Here is a 15,619-nt window from a genome sequence, read left to right on the forward strand (position 1 = left end):
TACTGTACTCATCTGGACCAAGTCCACACACTAGCCATTTCTTGGCCTTAGCATTCTTTTCCCACTTCTTCAAGTCCTCAGCAGTACAGTCGGCTCTAGTCTTTGGCACGTCCATTCCTTCAGCATTCTTCTTTGTAGTGGCCAGGGGACCATCAGTAACAATGTCCCAGAGTTCATAGTCCTCTCCTATGATGTGATCTCTCATCCTATTTTTCCACCAGGAATAGTACTGGCCATTGAAGAGTGGAGGCCTAGCAGTGGATTATCCTTCCCAGTTTCCAGGTGGTGCACTCATCTTGATCTGTTCCTAAGGTGTTAACCTCTTCAAGGATAACCCGTTCTGATACCAATTGATGTTTTATACTTCAATACCACACAAGAGGGAGGGGGGTGATTTGTGTGGTACCTAATTTTTTGCTTAACTTGATTATAGAGGGACCTGGTTCTCCTACGTGTTCCAACTACGACTGTTGCGGAATAAGTACAGAAATTAAAGAACACAAAGATTTTACGTGGAAAACACCTGGCTCAAAAGGTGAAAAAACCACGACCTACTTTCCAGTAGGATTTTCCCAAATTCTCAAGTAAAATCACTGAGCCAAAAATTGCATTTACAAAAACTCTTTTGTAAACCTAGGATTAACTTTAATCCCGTTGTAACACATAGCCTCAAGTGTTGCGACAACTTCAAGTTAACTCTAACTTGAAAACTCTGAGTACCTAATATAATTGCTTCTAGATAAGCTGAAAGGTACAATGTGAAAATCACCTACTACAATTGAACTAGAATAAAAGACAGACACTTGAAACTGGTTCTTCTATCTGGTTCAAGTAGCTTCAGGTTTGCACGCTTGAATCACACACGAATTTCTTGCAAAATTGCCTTGCTATTTTGCTCTCAATTCACGTTTAACTTCTGCTTATGTGCATTACCTGTAAAAGAGAACAACACTGATATTTATGAAGTTAGTAAACAGAGATTGACTAGAATATTACTGATGCTACTCTTCCTTGGTGGAAGAGTTCTAGTTGATCTCAACCTCTAACTCTATCCATCTCTTAAGCCGTGTTCTCTTTGAGTAAGGAGTCTTTCTCCTTATCTAATATACAACCTTTTCGATCAGGATCAGGAGATATTACTTCTGGTAAATTAGTTTTATCTCCTTCATGTGCATCTCACATGTTTGAGTTGACCTTAACTGTGCCTCACAAGGATGGACCTGGTCCATGTCTGAGTTCCTTTGTCAGTCTTCAAAACTTCACCTGCACTTGGGCCAATACTAACACTTAGGGAAGACCCTCTAACTCTTGTAAAGTTGGGAGCTTTTTACATGTTATACCCGACGAAATTTTTGATGTACTTACTCGCTAATAATTATCCTTAGTTACTTATCTCGACGCCCTTATGCTTGTAGGGTTACTTTTGAACTAAAATTTTGATTGTCTCCCTAGTGGCACTCTCTTTTATTTCCGTAACACTTATACAGTACATTTTACTACTCCAACTCCTATCTAAATATTTCTCAAGGATTATGATGTCGTATCTGCGAGACTGAATTTCCTATGTTGGGTTTCACTGCGTTTATCTTGCATGATATACTGATTTATCTGAGACCTCTCTTTTAGCCATAGCTAAGCTCTTCCTGAATCAACTACTAACTACTCGTTAGTCCATGCTCATATTTATATTATGCATAACCTCTCTTGGGTTATGTCTTTTGTCTTAGCTCACCTTTTGCACTGGCTTCTAATGTATCAAATGCTCATTCGCACTTATTTATTAATAACATCTAGTGTGGGAACCCTTACTGCCTCTCCCGGCGTCGTGCTTGCATAATGTCTGGAGTCATATCATATCTGTAGGATCTGAATAAATGCAATATCATTCCTTTCGCCATTTTACCGCATTCTTCCTTTACTATTTCATAGTTACCTGAACCACTTATCTCCGACTTAATACGTTATCATACCATTTTCCCCCCTTTAGGGGAGTATTAACATTTAACGCTCTGAAGATTTACTTATAAATATTTTACCTCTTCATCTTTGACGTCTTTTCATGCCTTCACTGACTCTTACTCGCCTTGCGGGTAATTGAATTTCTTATGCATGAGGGTGACACCTAGTGTAACTGGCACACTTAGTCCCTTAAGCTTAACTCTGCTCACAGTACTTGCTTTAGGGAAACGTCTTCCTGAATGACCTTTAAAGGTTATTCTTCCGTTGTCCGTTCTATTATTGCAGAAACGTTATCTCTGAAATTCTCACGATGCCCACTATTATAAAATCCTTCGGTCCCTAAATCATGTTCGGTTTTTCTCTTATTTACTAGACCATACTAATTTCTATTACTCTGGAGGTCTAACTTAGCCTTCTAGTAATCATGTTGGAGTCACCAAATTATTTCTCGAAATAAGAATATGATTTTATGGCTTATACTCTTTATGGTCTCAAGGCCTGTCACCTGTTGTCTTTTCCTTCACTTGACTATTGACTCTGTCATCTTGTCATATTTTGAATTACCGTTATCACCAATTTATCACATCTTACTCATAATACTCCATTTACTTCTCTTCTTATTCTCATGCTAATATCTCTGTCTATTACCTTATTCTGAATAGTTCAACAAAACATTCTTTCGCTTTTAGCTCCCCTTGCTCCATATACTGGCTCTTCAGGTCACCTAACATTCTCTCTTGACTAGAGACTAGAGCCATACTAAGGTAAATATTTATCCCTTCTAGGATTCCACTACCTATCTTCTGAAATTTTTGAACATTCTAGTATTTGTATCTGGCTGTTCTATTCTAGAGTACACCATCTGGGTGTCTCACAAGGAGATCTATTACCACGTTTGCACTATCCTTCAAAAACTTTAGCTAATGATAACAATCCACCCATCATTTTGGGTTACTCTAACCCCAGCTGGATCCTGATGTCCTATATTTCTCTTAAACAATAAATGTTAGCTCCCATAGGGCATAACTGAGATGGGTGGCCAACTGTGCATATCTCTGTTACTGTGGAAAATAACTCAGAATGCTTATATTTCTCTGTCGAAGTTGTAAGTATTGATAATCTTCACTAACTGGGTACCACGTATCCTTCTTCACCTTGCTTTTTTTACTTGTTGAAACTTGTGTCTACCTTCTGATTCTCTTATTGCTTTTTACCATATAGGTGGATAGATATTCATGCCTTAGGATTCCTTATTAAGAAGCTTACATGTCTTAGTACACACATGATCTGCTGAAGACCTCACATTTACTCATCGTAAGCATGATGCAATATCGAGTTATTCAAACTCAACTCTTCTACAACCACATTCAATATCTTACCAACTGTCTTTCTTGATGAAGGTATCATTGATTACGAATATAAAAAAAGTTAGGAGTTTGAATCTTACAACTGAGCTACTACACGATCTAGAGTAAGAAGAAATAGTAAAAGTCCTAAATGCCCTGTAGCCTCCTGCTTATAAGTTTGGGCAGCATCTCCCGTGTAACAAGGCCCTCCTCCAATACTATATACCAACAACAACAAGAACACAACAATAACAACATGTATTCATCATTTTCCAACCTTATCTCCATCACAATATACCACAAAACAGCCCTCACACCTTAATCACTTCATACATAAAATAACAATCAAAGTAGTGTTAAACAACCTAAGAAATGTAATGACGAACGACCAGCCCACCATTCGGTCATTATGTGATTTTTCTCCACACCTTTTGTCCTCTAAAACTCCATAAAACATCAGCACAAGAGGCCAACGCAAGTGGACTACAAAACAGTCCATTAAAAGTGAAATAAATCGAACTCACGGCTTCCGATCACCGTCCCGTGAGTTCTAACTAATAGGAAACAATTTATCAACCTTCCTTGACATTAAAAAGCTTAAATACAGAAAGTAGGTGTTTTCTTGACTAAGAAGTACCTTCCAAAACTCAAACTACACAGAAAACGAGAGGCGATATAGCGATGCTTACGTCGTAGGGATCATTCTAATGTTATCACTTCTTGATTTCACAACCGGGATGTTAATCTTCTTTGGAACCCTTGTAGAGAGATTAAGGGTAAATTTTTGGGGGTTCTATGGTCCGTTTCTATGAAAAATAAAGAGAAAGACGATTTATATATATATATATATATATATATATATATATATATATATATATATATATATATATATATATATCAACCTTTGAAAAGTCAAAGAGGTGCTAGCTTGTCACCCTAGCATTGGCCCTTCTTCCGATGCTTATATCTTTTTATCCGGATGTCGTATGAACAAATGGATAAGAGCGTTAGAAACTACATTCAAATACCTTCAATTTGGTATATAATATGTCCCAAAAATTACCTCATATAACACACGAAATGTATTGCTCAAAAAGCTTCAATGACACACCGACTTGTCACATATGCAGTCTGCGCAGTCTCGCGAAACTGCACATATCTCTCTACTCCAATGTCGTATCGAGAAACGGTTTAGTGTGTTAGAAACTAAACTCGTAGATCATCAATTTGATATGTGGATCATCCTGTAATTCCAAGTAAATTGGGAGAAATGCTCAGCTACATTTGATCTAATTTTCAGCATATTTATGAATGTAACTTGTGATGATCTTTGCCAACTTTTGTTCCACAACTCGCTTGACTTCAAAATATAACAAACGACTATCATAAGACAAAAATAACTCATAACATAACCACCTTATCATTTTGAGCACCCACGTATCACCCAAAAGTACATGTTATAACATTCCCAACTTGTCGACTTTCGACGAAACTTATTTTCTTCAATTGGTTTAGATTGTAAGCTTTCCAACCCTCTTGGTACTTGCAGTCCATGATCTTAAATATTTGTAACCTCCAAGTTAACATGATTAACTTACTTTATGCACTTTCAAAGGTGGTCTCATTTCAGATCTTACATCAACTGACTTACGACGTACTCTCATGTATGACACTATGGGGTGTAACAAGATGTAGTGTTAAATCTTCCAGTCGTTCATTGGTGGTAGGAGGCGGGTTCTTATATCTAGTTGGGAAGCACAGACTTGGGAAGACTAGCTGGTGGCCTAGTTATTGTGATTAAGGTGGGTTCCTGGTAAGGTGTCGATTTGAGTACAACCAGCCGGCCATCTCCAGCGTGATGAGTTTGGATCATGTGTTTCGTATGAGATTTCCATTCGGTGGAATGTATATATGATCGTTTCAAAGTATTTGGGGAAGTTTTCTTTACTATTTCAAGGATGGGTCAACACTTGTCAGAGTCTTCGGAGTGTTCTATGACCAATATTTCATGAGTTTTACTCAGCTAAATAGCCGTGCGGAATTAGGGTAGCTATGAAGATATGGTACTTTAGATTACCGGCGATGTGTTATATGGATTCGGTAAGTGGGGAGTCTGCTAATGACAATCGAATTATAGCATCATGCATTGTATCAATTTCCGGGTCGAGAGTTTGCTTGGTTGTTTCTTCGAATAGTCATGTGCTAGTGAAGTGAGGGTGGCTCGATGTGTATTAGTTATGTATTGAAGATCATAGTAAAGTGAGTGGCTATCGAGAAGGTTCTGACGAGTTCCAAGTCTTAACGTAGCATTTAAGAACTTCTGAATTTGTCTAAGGGTAGTGTTAAAACTGGTAGCGAATGGTGATCAGATCTGTGGTAGTTCTATGTCAAGAATGAATCTACATGGCACTATTAGAGAGATGCAAGAAACGACTTCGGATTCACAGAAGGTTCCTTCAGAGCGAGCACATCGGATTGAGTTACTTTTGAGTTGGCAATCTGTGTGACTCGGTTGAGTTAGAAACGATCGATTCTGATTACTCGATTATGCGTTAATGAGTTCCGAAGCATTCATCATGGTTATGACTACGGCTGGAGTTGGTGTTTGCTACAGGTATAGAAGATATATTGTGTGTGGTGATGTTCTCCTGGATTGAGTTAAGTGAAAGGTTCACGGTTGATGAGATGTTCAATTTAATCATGGTTCAGAGTTGATTATGAAATTTTCGTAGTGTCACGAGTTAGCATGTTATAGGCGATGCGCCGTGTGGGGTTGAAAAGTTGCATGTACAAGGTTGCAGTTTAGTTTTAGAGGGAAGGATATGAGTTCTTGATGAAACGAACAATTTCGGGTGTTTAAGATTATGCTGGCACTATTTGTTATTGTCGGAGGAGAGTTCGCCTATTGGCAGGTGCATTATGTTTTGACTTGTGGATATTTTTTATAAGAAGATGGAGAATGAGTGACATATCAGCCATTTGAGTAGCGGTGTCGAGATCGGATATACAAATTCTGGTATACATGAGGTTCGGAGACTGGACGTTCTCGTTGTCAGACTATTCCTTGATTACGAATTGTGAAGAAATGTTAAGGATTGGGTAATTGATGGTGTGTGTTATGGAAAGGTTGCTATGGACTTTTGGAAGGTTATTTACCTATTTGGGAATGATCGGAATTTGGTTTGGGGAGTATTTGTGAGCCTAATGAGAATGTGTATTCTGTATCGGATCGGATTTGCTTGCTCCTGCGCAGCTATTACCACAGGTATATCATCGGGCGGAATGGATGTTATTCGCGCCTTGGTCTATGTTATGTGTTTATCTCTTATGCTATGACGGGTTATGAGGGTTACATGATTCTTCGCACGCATATTGTAATTCTGTTTAGGACTTATGGCATTATGGGCGAGAAGACCCTCATAATGTTGACTTGCTTATTGCACCATAGTTGTGCTTGTCTTTCTTAGTGTTGTTTGTGCCTAATCATCTTCCCACAGTTATATTTTGTGCACTCTATCATGCTTGATGTTGACGCACATGTGATCAGTGAGCCCGAGTATTATGGCTCGATGGGTATCCTATGTGGATTGATATGAGTGGGTCGGGTTGCACGACGCAACGATACTGTGATGAGATGTAACTCCTTATGCTTATTTTGTGTAGTTTGCTTTCACTTGATTGTAACTAGTCCATAGGAAAATGTTAAAACTACCCCTTCTGCTTAACTTGCTTTGTCATAACTTTCTTACTATTATTGGTCATGTCTGAATTATAACTTGTTGGGTGTACGAAACCCCGTTGTGTAGGGCTCCATATGGTTGTTGTTGAGACTTATCGGCTGGGATGCTTGTATTGGCTGAGATGATATTTCTAGACCTGATATTTACACTATCTTATTGGGATAAGGAATGTTTGGAAGAATGGTACCATATTCCCGCGAAGGATTTGGGCAATAGCCCTGGTCGGACGAGTGAGCTTCTTGGATTATTGATCAGATGCGTGGTTAAGAGATTCTGTGTGTTTCCTTCATCATCGCTAGTGTACGAAGGTTTGAAATGAGGTTTTATTTAATATGAGGTTTACTGCCTATACCATATTTGCTTTTGGGCAGCTATGGTCGTTAGCAGTTATTGTAATGAGTATCTGAGTGATGTAGTATATCACATGATTACATCTTGGGTCATAGTGATGGCTTGACACAACCTGTTCAGACTTATACAGTGTGTAGATGTGAGATTGGGTTCTTGTGATGAATTTCGAATGTTAGAGATTCGGTTCTTGGGTTTACGGACTAAGGTTGAAGTAACGATCTTCAATTATGTTGTGTTGTCAGGTTTATATTGATTGGGGTGATGCGAGATCACCCCCGGGTATGTGCATGGTAAGGTTACACCGTGATTTGATGACCTTGGAACGACTCTTGGCACGTTCGAGGACGAACGTATATTTAAGTGAGGGAGGATGTAACGGCCCGATCGGTCATTTTCAGTATTTGCATTCCGCTCAGCTGTTTGAAGTCTTGAGTAGATTCATATGATTTTTCTTGACTTGTGTGAATCATCGGTTTTGGTTTTCAGGTGACCCAGAGTTGATTAGGAAGAATGATTCTCAACTAGGAAGCTCTAGGTTGGAATAGTTGACTAAGTTTGACTTTTTGTTTATTTGACCCCGAATCATGGTTTTGATGGTTCCGTTAGGCCTGGATGGAGATTTTGGACTTGAGCATATGCCCAGATTTGCATATGGATATTTCTTGAAGGTTTTGGCGTTAATTGGCGAAAGTTGGCAATTTAGAGTTTTGTAGTATTCCTAAGTTTGACTGGAAGTTGACTTTGATGATGTCGGATTCGGATTTTGATTTCATGAGTTGGAGTAGTTTCATTATGTCATTTGGAACTTGTGTGCAAAATTTGAGGTTATTTCGAGTTGATTTGATATGGTTCGGCACGAGATTTAGAAGTTGAAGGTTCAAAAGTTCATTAAGTTCGATTTGAGGTGCGATTCGTGGTTTTGATGTTATTATGCGTGATTTGAGGTCTTGAGTAGGTTCGTATTATGTTTTGGGACATGTTGGTATGTTCGGACGGGGTCCCGAGGGGCTCAGATGGATATCAGATTGATTTCGGACCCTTTTCCTAATGTTTGGCATAGCTGATTCTCTGCTGGTTCTGGTGTTTCAGGCATTCTTCGCGATTGCAGAGGAACAAACGCGATCACACAGAGTAGTGGGAGCTGGTGGTTGTTTCTTCATCACGTTCACGAGATGCAAAGTGCATTCGCGGAAGGTTGAGGGGTTGGTACATCGCATTCGCAGGTGGAGTTTCGCGATCGCGGAGCAGCAGGGAGCTGGGGACTTCCTTCTTCGCGTTCGCATGACTGTGGATGCGTTCGTGTAGTGTTGGTGCCTATGTTCATCGCGTTCGCGAGGGTAGTGCCGTGAACGGGAAGCGTATTTTTTTTTGCTGAGCTCATTCTGTGCATCACGATCGCGTAGAGGATCACTGGACAGAGCACATAAGTACTTTATTTCGGACATTTGAGTTATTTTATCACATTTTGAGTTGTGGAGCTCAGATTTGGACGATTTTGGAGGCGATTTTCATCACATGGATTGAGGTAAGTGTATTCTACTCGATTTTGATTATATTCCGCGATTCTATCTTCGTTTTTGGTTATTGGATTATGAATTTTAAAGAGAAATTTGGAGTTTTTGCCTAAAATTTCATAAAGAGAATTTTGAGTTTTGAACATCGATTCGGAGTCGTATTTGAGTGAAACTAGTATGATTGGACTCGTAATTGAATGGGTTATTGGATTTTGTGAGTTTCATCGGATATTTGGTCCCGGGTTTAACTTTTAGTTGACTTCGGGATTTCGATCGAAGGTTTGACCTTTATCATTTGGAATTGTTTCCTTAGGTATTATTTGATGCCTTTAAGTTTCTTTTGGCTAGTTTCGAGCCGTTCGGAGGATGATTTGAGCGGGATGGTGCTTCTAGGGTATCGATTTGGCTCATTTGAGGTAAGTGTCTTGCCTAACTTTGGTGAGAGAATTTTTTCTACTAATTGACATTATTTGCTATATGCGGGGGTGATACATATATGAGGTGACGAGCATATATGCATGTGCCAGGGTTAATCATGCTCGGGGGTAAATTATACTAGAAATTGCACCTTGTAGAATTTTGTGACCTTCTTGCTTCATGTTTTACATTACTTCTAGATTACTAAGAATATGGAATCGAATGTTAGAAACCAAGATTTAGTTTAGTATAACTTGATTAAAATTTGACGGAATTTTTGAGAAATATTGATGTGTCTAATTCGGTCATCATTATGCTTGATCACTAATACATCGCCACGACCGTTATTCTTGGAGATATTAGATTCTATACTTGAGTGCTAGATCATTGTGACATTATTGAAATACTTGAACTATAAGGTTCTTGAGGGTTTAATGAACTATTGTTGGCTTGAAAGTTGTGATTGAGGTTTATTTGGAATATTCGTTTAACCACTCTCTTGATATTATTTGTGCTTCCTACCTGTCTTGTCATTGATATACATATGCTTGGTGAGGAAGAGTGTAAAGCACGAAGGGTGATGCCGTGCCATTTCATATACTTTATCATGTGAAGAGAAGCGCAAAGCACGAAGGGTGATGCCGTGCCATTTCATTTGAGAGTAAAAGTACGAAGGGTGATGCCGTGCCGTTTCACTTATATTACCATGCTTTTATATTATCATTGTAAGTACGTAATTTTTGACCCGTCATATTTTTTAAGAGTTATTTTTAGTATTTGTAGTATTTTCAGTATCTATTTGATTTTATAGAATTTTAGTATATTTTATCTTCAATTTTATTTTTTAGACACAAAAAATGAAAATACAAAAAAATAAAAATAGTTTCATGTTTTAGTATAGTTTACTTTAATTAATTAGAATTGGTTTTTGCATTGTGTAGCATTTTTTTCTGATATTAAAGGGAGTTAACTAAGGTTTTGGACCACAATTTTAAGAGCCTTGGAGCCCAATTTTAGGATCCAATTTGGCATAACCCTGAGCCCATCTCACACACAAGAGAGCAGCGGCGGATTCCATCTCCTTCCCCACCTTATCGCCGCCCCACCCCTTCAAAAATTCCATCATCTCTTTCTCTGAACTTACTCCTTTCAAACCTAATATGTCGCCCACCCCATGAGAGAACCTTGGGATTTTTCATTCACTCACATATAAGTACACACACACTCACGTTCTCGGACAAAAATAAGAAAAAAAAACTCACATAGAAAAAAAATTCTGCTTCTTTTGAATTTCGAATTTTAGAGACAAATTTCGGACATAATTTTCGGGCTTTGGATTTTCGATCTTTTTCTCTGATTTTCGTTTTCTTCTCAGAGATTTCCCTATTTCTTTGAGGGTCCAGAAAGAAAAATGGCATACAAAGATGATGTTCTTATTTGTTTTGAATTAGTTAGGATTTGAGATTAAAAAAAACACAAAAAAAAATGTTTCTTCCTCTACGGTTTCAATTTTTGGGTTTCAAAGATGGGATTCGACTGACTTGAGACGAGTTCGAGTTTGTTGCCGCTTGTTGGCTACCGTTCGTGGTTCGGCTCACGTTTCTGCTCGACGTTTGATCATCGTGTCGAATTCCGGTCGCAACTGTCCCTTTGTTTCTGTCCGTGTAACTGCTGGAAGTTTTATTAATTGAAGGCAACTTGAGGTTCAATTCTTTCCTCTCTCATTCTATTCTAATGTCGAGTTTAATATGTTTGAGACCTCTTTCTATGGTTTTATTTGCTCCTTGTAGTTGTAAATTCCTACATGTTGGTTTTCATAGAATTGACTGAAAGTATCCCGAGCAGATGTCCACATTGGAAGTGGTTTTTAATCGTTCAAGTGAAAGAATGCATACCAATTATGTAACTTCTACTTATTTGTTAATGTGGTTTGATACTCAGAATTCTAATGGTGTATGAGTACCATTCTGTTGATCTAGCTCATTTTGTGGATTCTGAGAAATTATACTAAAAGCTTATCATCTTAGATATTATTATTGGACAAGGCGTTCCTTTCCCATACTGAAAATATAGTGTGATTGGTAAAACATGGTGATAAAAAATTTATTGATCGGATATAAGTATATGAATTGATCGGATACAAGTATGAATCAAAGTACGCGTTCGCGCGACTTTGGACGAAACCTTCTTAATAATAATAAAGTATTATTAGTTGTGTACACGTACGCGTTACATAACTTTGGCACACCAAACAAAAGAGTACACGTATGCGTGACTCGTTTCAAGATAATTCCTTAATCACAAATAATCGAGCAATTAGACGCGGTAAAAGGTAAAATACACATAGGTTCTAAAACACGTAATTAACTAATTAATTAGGCCAGGTATGATTAAAGCGACCGTGCTAAAATTACGAAACTCGGGAATGCCTAACACCTTCTCCTGGGTTAACAGAATTCCTTACCCGGTTTCTGTGTTCGCAGACCATAAGTAAGAGTCAATTTCCTCGATTTGGGATTTAAAATAAACCGGTGATTTGGGACACCATAAATTATTCCAAGTGGCGACTCTGAAATAAATAAATAATTTCATTTAGATTAATGTCACTTAAATTGGACAAAATCCCTATCCCCTCGGGAAAAAGGGGGTGTGACAGCTCTGGCGACTCTGCTGGGGAACGAACCCAGAATCTCTGGTTCAGTGTTCAGAATTCGAGCTTGTATAATGATCTACACTTGGCTTTATTTATTGTTAATATTGCTGTGTTTGTGGACCTAATGTGCTAATTGCCACTTATTTACCGCTTTGATATTATTTGAACTGTATTAAACTGTCTTCTTACGCCTCCCTTCTAAGTCTTATAAAAATATGGTGCACACGTACGCGTGGCCCACTTTTTGTTAGAAGTCATGCCAAATAGAGGGAGGCTGGATCAGCAACTAGGCCGGGTAGACTTTCATGCTCCTGGTACGTTGCCCCCACCTCGGCTCGAGCTGTTCGCTCGGGTAAGCCAGGTCTAGAACACAACCCCAGGTTTAAACCTAGAATAACATAGCCTCATGCCGGATCCCTAGTAGGAACGTTTGTTTGCATCATGCGCTTTTGACTTTGGGGACTCAACACAGGGGTTGGGTCCGTCTAGGACAGGTGTACCCAAAAATAAAAGACCATCCTGATGCATCTTATGTGCTACATGTTGCATTCTTCAAGGGTAAAAGGGGTCATTTGGCGGACCAATCTGGTTGAGGATAAATGAGAAAGAAAAGAGGGTGAAGTGTAAAATGAGGTAAGTAGAGCCAAGTTATATTTTTCTTTCACAATTTTTCTTTCAAGAAAAAGACCAAAAAAATGAAAATGAAAAATCCAAAAATATTTTGCACTTTCCCATCATTTTTCAAAAAAAAAAAAAGATAATATGTTTTCTCCAAATCAGTTGTTTTTTTATTCTTGCCCGTATCCAATCTTCCCGAACTACGCATATCCGATTCTCGTCTTTCGCGGCGGGATACGTAGGCAGCCCACATAGGGTCCAGTCTTCCTAGTGAGTCTTATGTTCTTGGCTTCGAGGATCGTAGCTAAATCTAGCATGTCTAGCCACTTTTGGCCACATCGGCCGTTTTGCAAAATACGGCTATTTTTGCAAAGTGGTCTGCTAACCCATGTATTAGAGTCTTAAGTCTACGACAAGATGTTCTCTAAGTTTATGGTCAATTCTTGTTGAATTTGCATGCTTAGCCATTTTTGGCCATATAAGTCATTTCTGCAAAGTAGGGTCATTTTTGCAAAAGTGATTTTGGAAGACCTGGTTTCTACGCGGTAGGTTGCTACATAGGCCCTCATGAGGTGTTTCCATGTTTTGGAGGTCTTTCCTATTTGAGTATGCATTTCTAGTCACCCGTTGGCCACATAAGTCATTTTGCAAAAATAGTCTCAATCGTATCCTGCGTGTGTCCAATAGGAAAGGTTATGGTCTCACATGATGTCTTGAGTAACTAACTCTATTTTGGCATATTTTCTCATTCAGGTATGGATCCATTTGCCAGAGCTTGAGCATGACGGACGCCCCGGGACCATCCAATCAGGACCACTGCATCTAGGAGCTGCTTAAGGAGACTTTTTATGTTTTGAGTCTGTTTTTTATGTTGTCTTGTTCTTTATAGTCATGTCCAGTAGTACTGATTCTTTTAGTTGGTGTCAGAGTTTGTCATAGAATAATTGAGTTTGTCGAGTCTCTCGTTATCGTATTTCATGTTTTGTATTTGAAAACTGGAAAAAAAGTTATAAATGAAAAATCAAAAAGATTTGTGTTTTTAGTTTATTTTGTCCATTACTTTTCCAGAACTACGCTTGGTATGATTCATGTGGGACATGATACGTAGGAAACCTACATAGGGTTCGATCAAATCATTTTTAAACTTAAAAGAAAAAAAAAAAGAAAACAAAAAAATAAGAAATATGAAGTTGTGGGATGTGAGAAATGAGAGGAAAGAAAATAGTGATAATTAGAAAGAAAAAAGAGGAAGAAAAATGAGCAAGCCAAGAAGTGCTAGAAAAGAAAGAAAAGGGAGACTGAAATGAACAAAATTGGGATGATGCCAAATGACCTTGTGACCCTCGAAGTCTTTCTAGAACCGTTAATTGTTGCTAGGTGCATTGCACGGAATGTGATATTTCGATCTGACAAATGCCCTAACACTAACATGTTGGCTTTGTTTTGCTCCTCTTTGGTACTTTCGTTGTCATCAAAACAGAAGGTGGTTAGTTTGTGGCATTCTAGCGAGTCATCCACAAGGTCAAAGAGCAAGGTAGCCATGGCTAGCAAAGACTTGGACACAGGTGTTGTTGATCCGTCTAAGGAGATTGTTGAATCCGAATCTGAGTTGAAAGAAGAGGTCTTAAGGTTGAAAAAATAGATGGCCGAAATATACCAAGCCTAGATTAGTGGGCGTCCTCCACCATTATTTCCCACTAACTACACTAAAAGCCTTGTCACCATTCCGCCACAGTTACAAATCCAGATTCCCACTGCTACTGATATCTCCCAACAACCTTTTCACACTCCACCTGCCAAAACCACGTCATATCCTGCTCCTTTGACCACTCATGTTTTTGTAGCTCCTTCACCAGCTACTCTTCCTCGATCCTCTAGCGAGACTGTGTGCAAAGTCCCCGATGCACAACACTATGCTCCAGAACCAACTTTCAAGGTCTCGGATCCATACTCTTACGCTCTTCATTTTGAGCCTCCCGACGAAACTGAAATGCCTGCTAAGACAGTGGAGCGAGATAAGATATCCAGGAAGGTGAAAATCTTAGAGCAGTCTTTAAGAAACATGCAAGGGATAGGGAGCCAGGTGAGCGTGTCTTACAAAGACTTGTGCTTGTTTCCTGACGTCCAACTGCTTGCTGGATTTAAGATGCCAAAGTTTGATTTCTATGATGGGCGTGGAAATCCAGTAGCCCATCTGAGGGGTTATTACAGTGAAATGAGAAGCGTTTGTGGGAAAGATGAATTGTTGATGGCATATTTCAGTGAGAGTTTGAGTGGGGAAGCCTTGGAGTGGTATACTCGTCAAGATGTCAGTAAGTGGCATGCATGGGGTGACATGGCTCAAAATTTTGTTCGGCACTATCAGTAAAATGCAGACATTATCCCAGAACACTCTTCCCTATCTCAGATGGAAAAGAAACCCGAGGGAAGTTTTAGGGAGTTTTGGCTCAGATGGAACGAACAGGTTGCTCGGGTCAGTCCTCCGATTGATAGAAAAGATGTTGCTGAGCCCCGCCAATGACAGGATCCAGTGGGCATTCCTGCTAAATGCTTTCAGCCTCAATACCGACTCCATGAATATCCCCGAGCTCCACATAATCCACCCCAGTATTATCCTCCGAACAACGTTCGGCCATCTGTCCAATCACTGGGTCACTCCCTAGGGCGAGCACCAGCGTCCCAAGATTCTCGTGCGCCTTCACAGCATTTTCAGGCACCCTATAACCCTAAAAAATATAGGCATGGAGTGAAGCAAAGGCAGAAAGATAGTTTCACACCAATCTGGGAATCCTACACAAACTTGTTTGAAAGGTTAAAACATTATGGCTTGATTGAGCCACTCCTCGGCTATACTCCAAACCTATATGCAAAAGGTTTTGATCCTACTATACGGTGCATGTACCACTCTAATGTCCAAGGGCATAGCATTGAAGATTGTCATGCGTTGAAAAGGGAGATAGAAAGAATGATTCAAGAAGGGATAATTGTGGTTCAAGGCAGTAATACCCCAAGTGTCACACA

The sequence above is a fragment of the Nicotiana attenuata genome, chromosome 7 (genome assembly GCF_001879085.1).
Source record: "Nicotiana attenuata strain UT chromosome 7, NIATTr2, whole genome shotgun sequence".
In the NCBI taxonomy this organism is placed as follows: Eukaryota; Viridiplantae; Streptophyta; class Magnoliopsida; order Solanales; family Solanaceae; genus Nicotiana; species Nicotiana attenuata.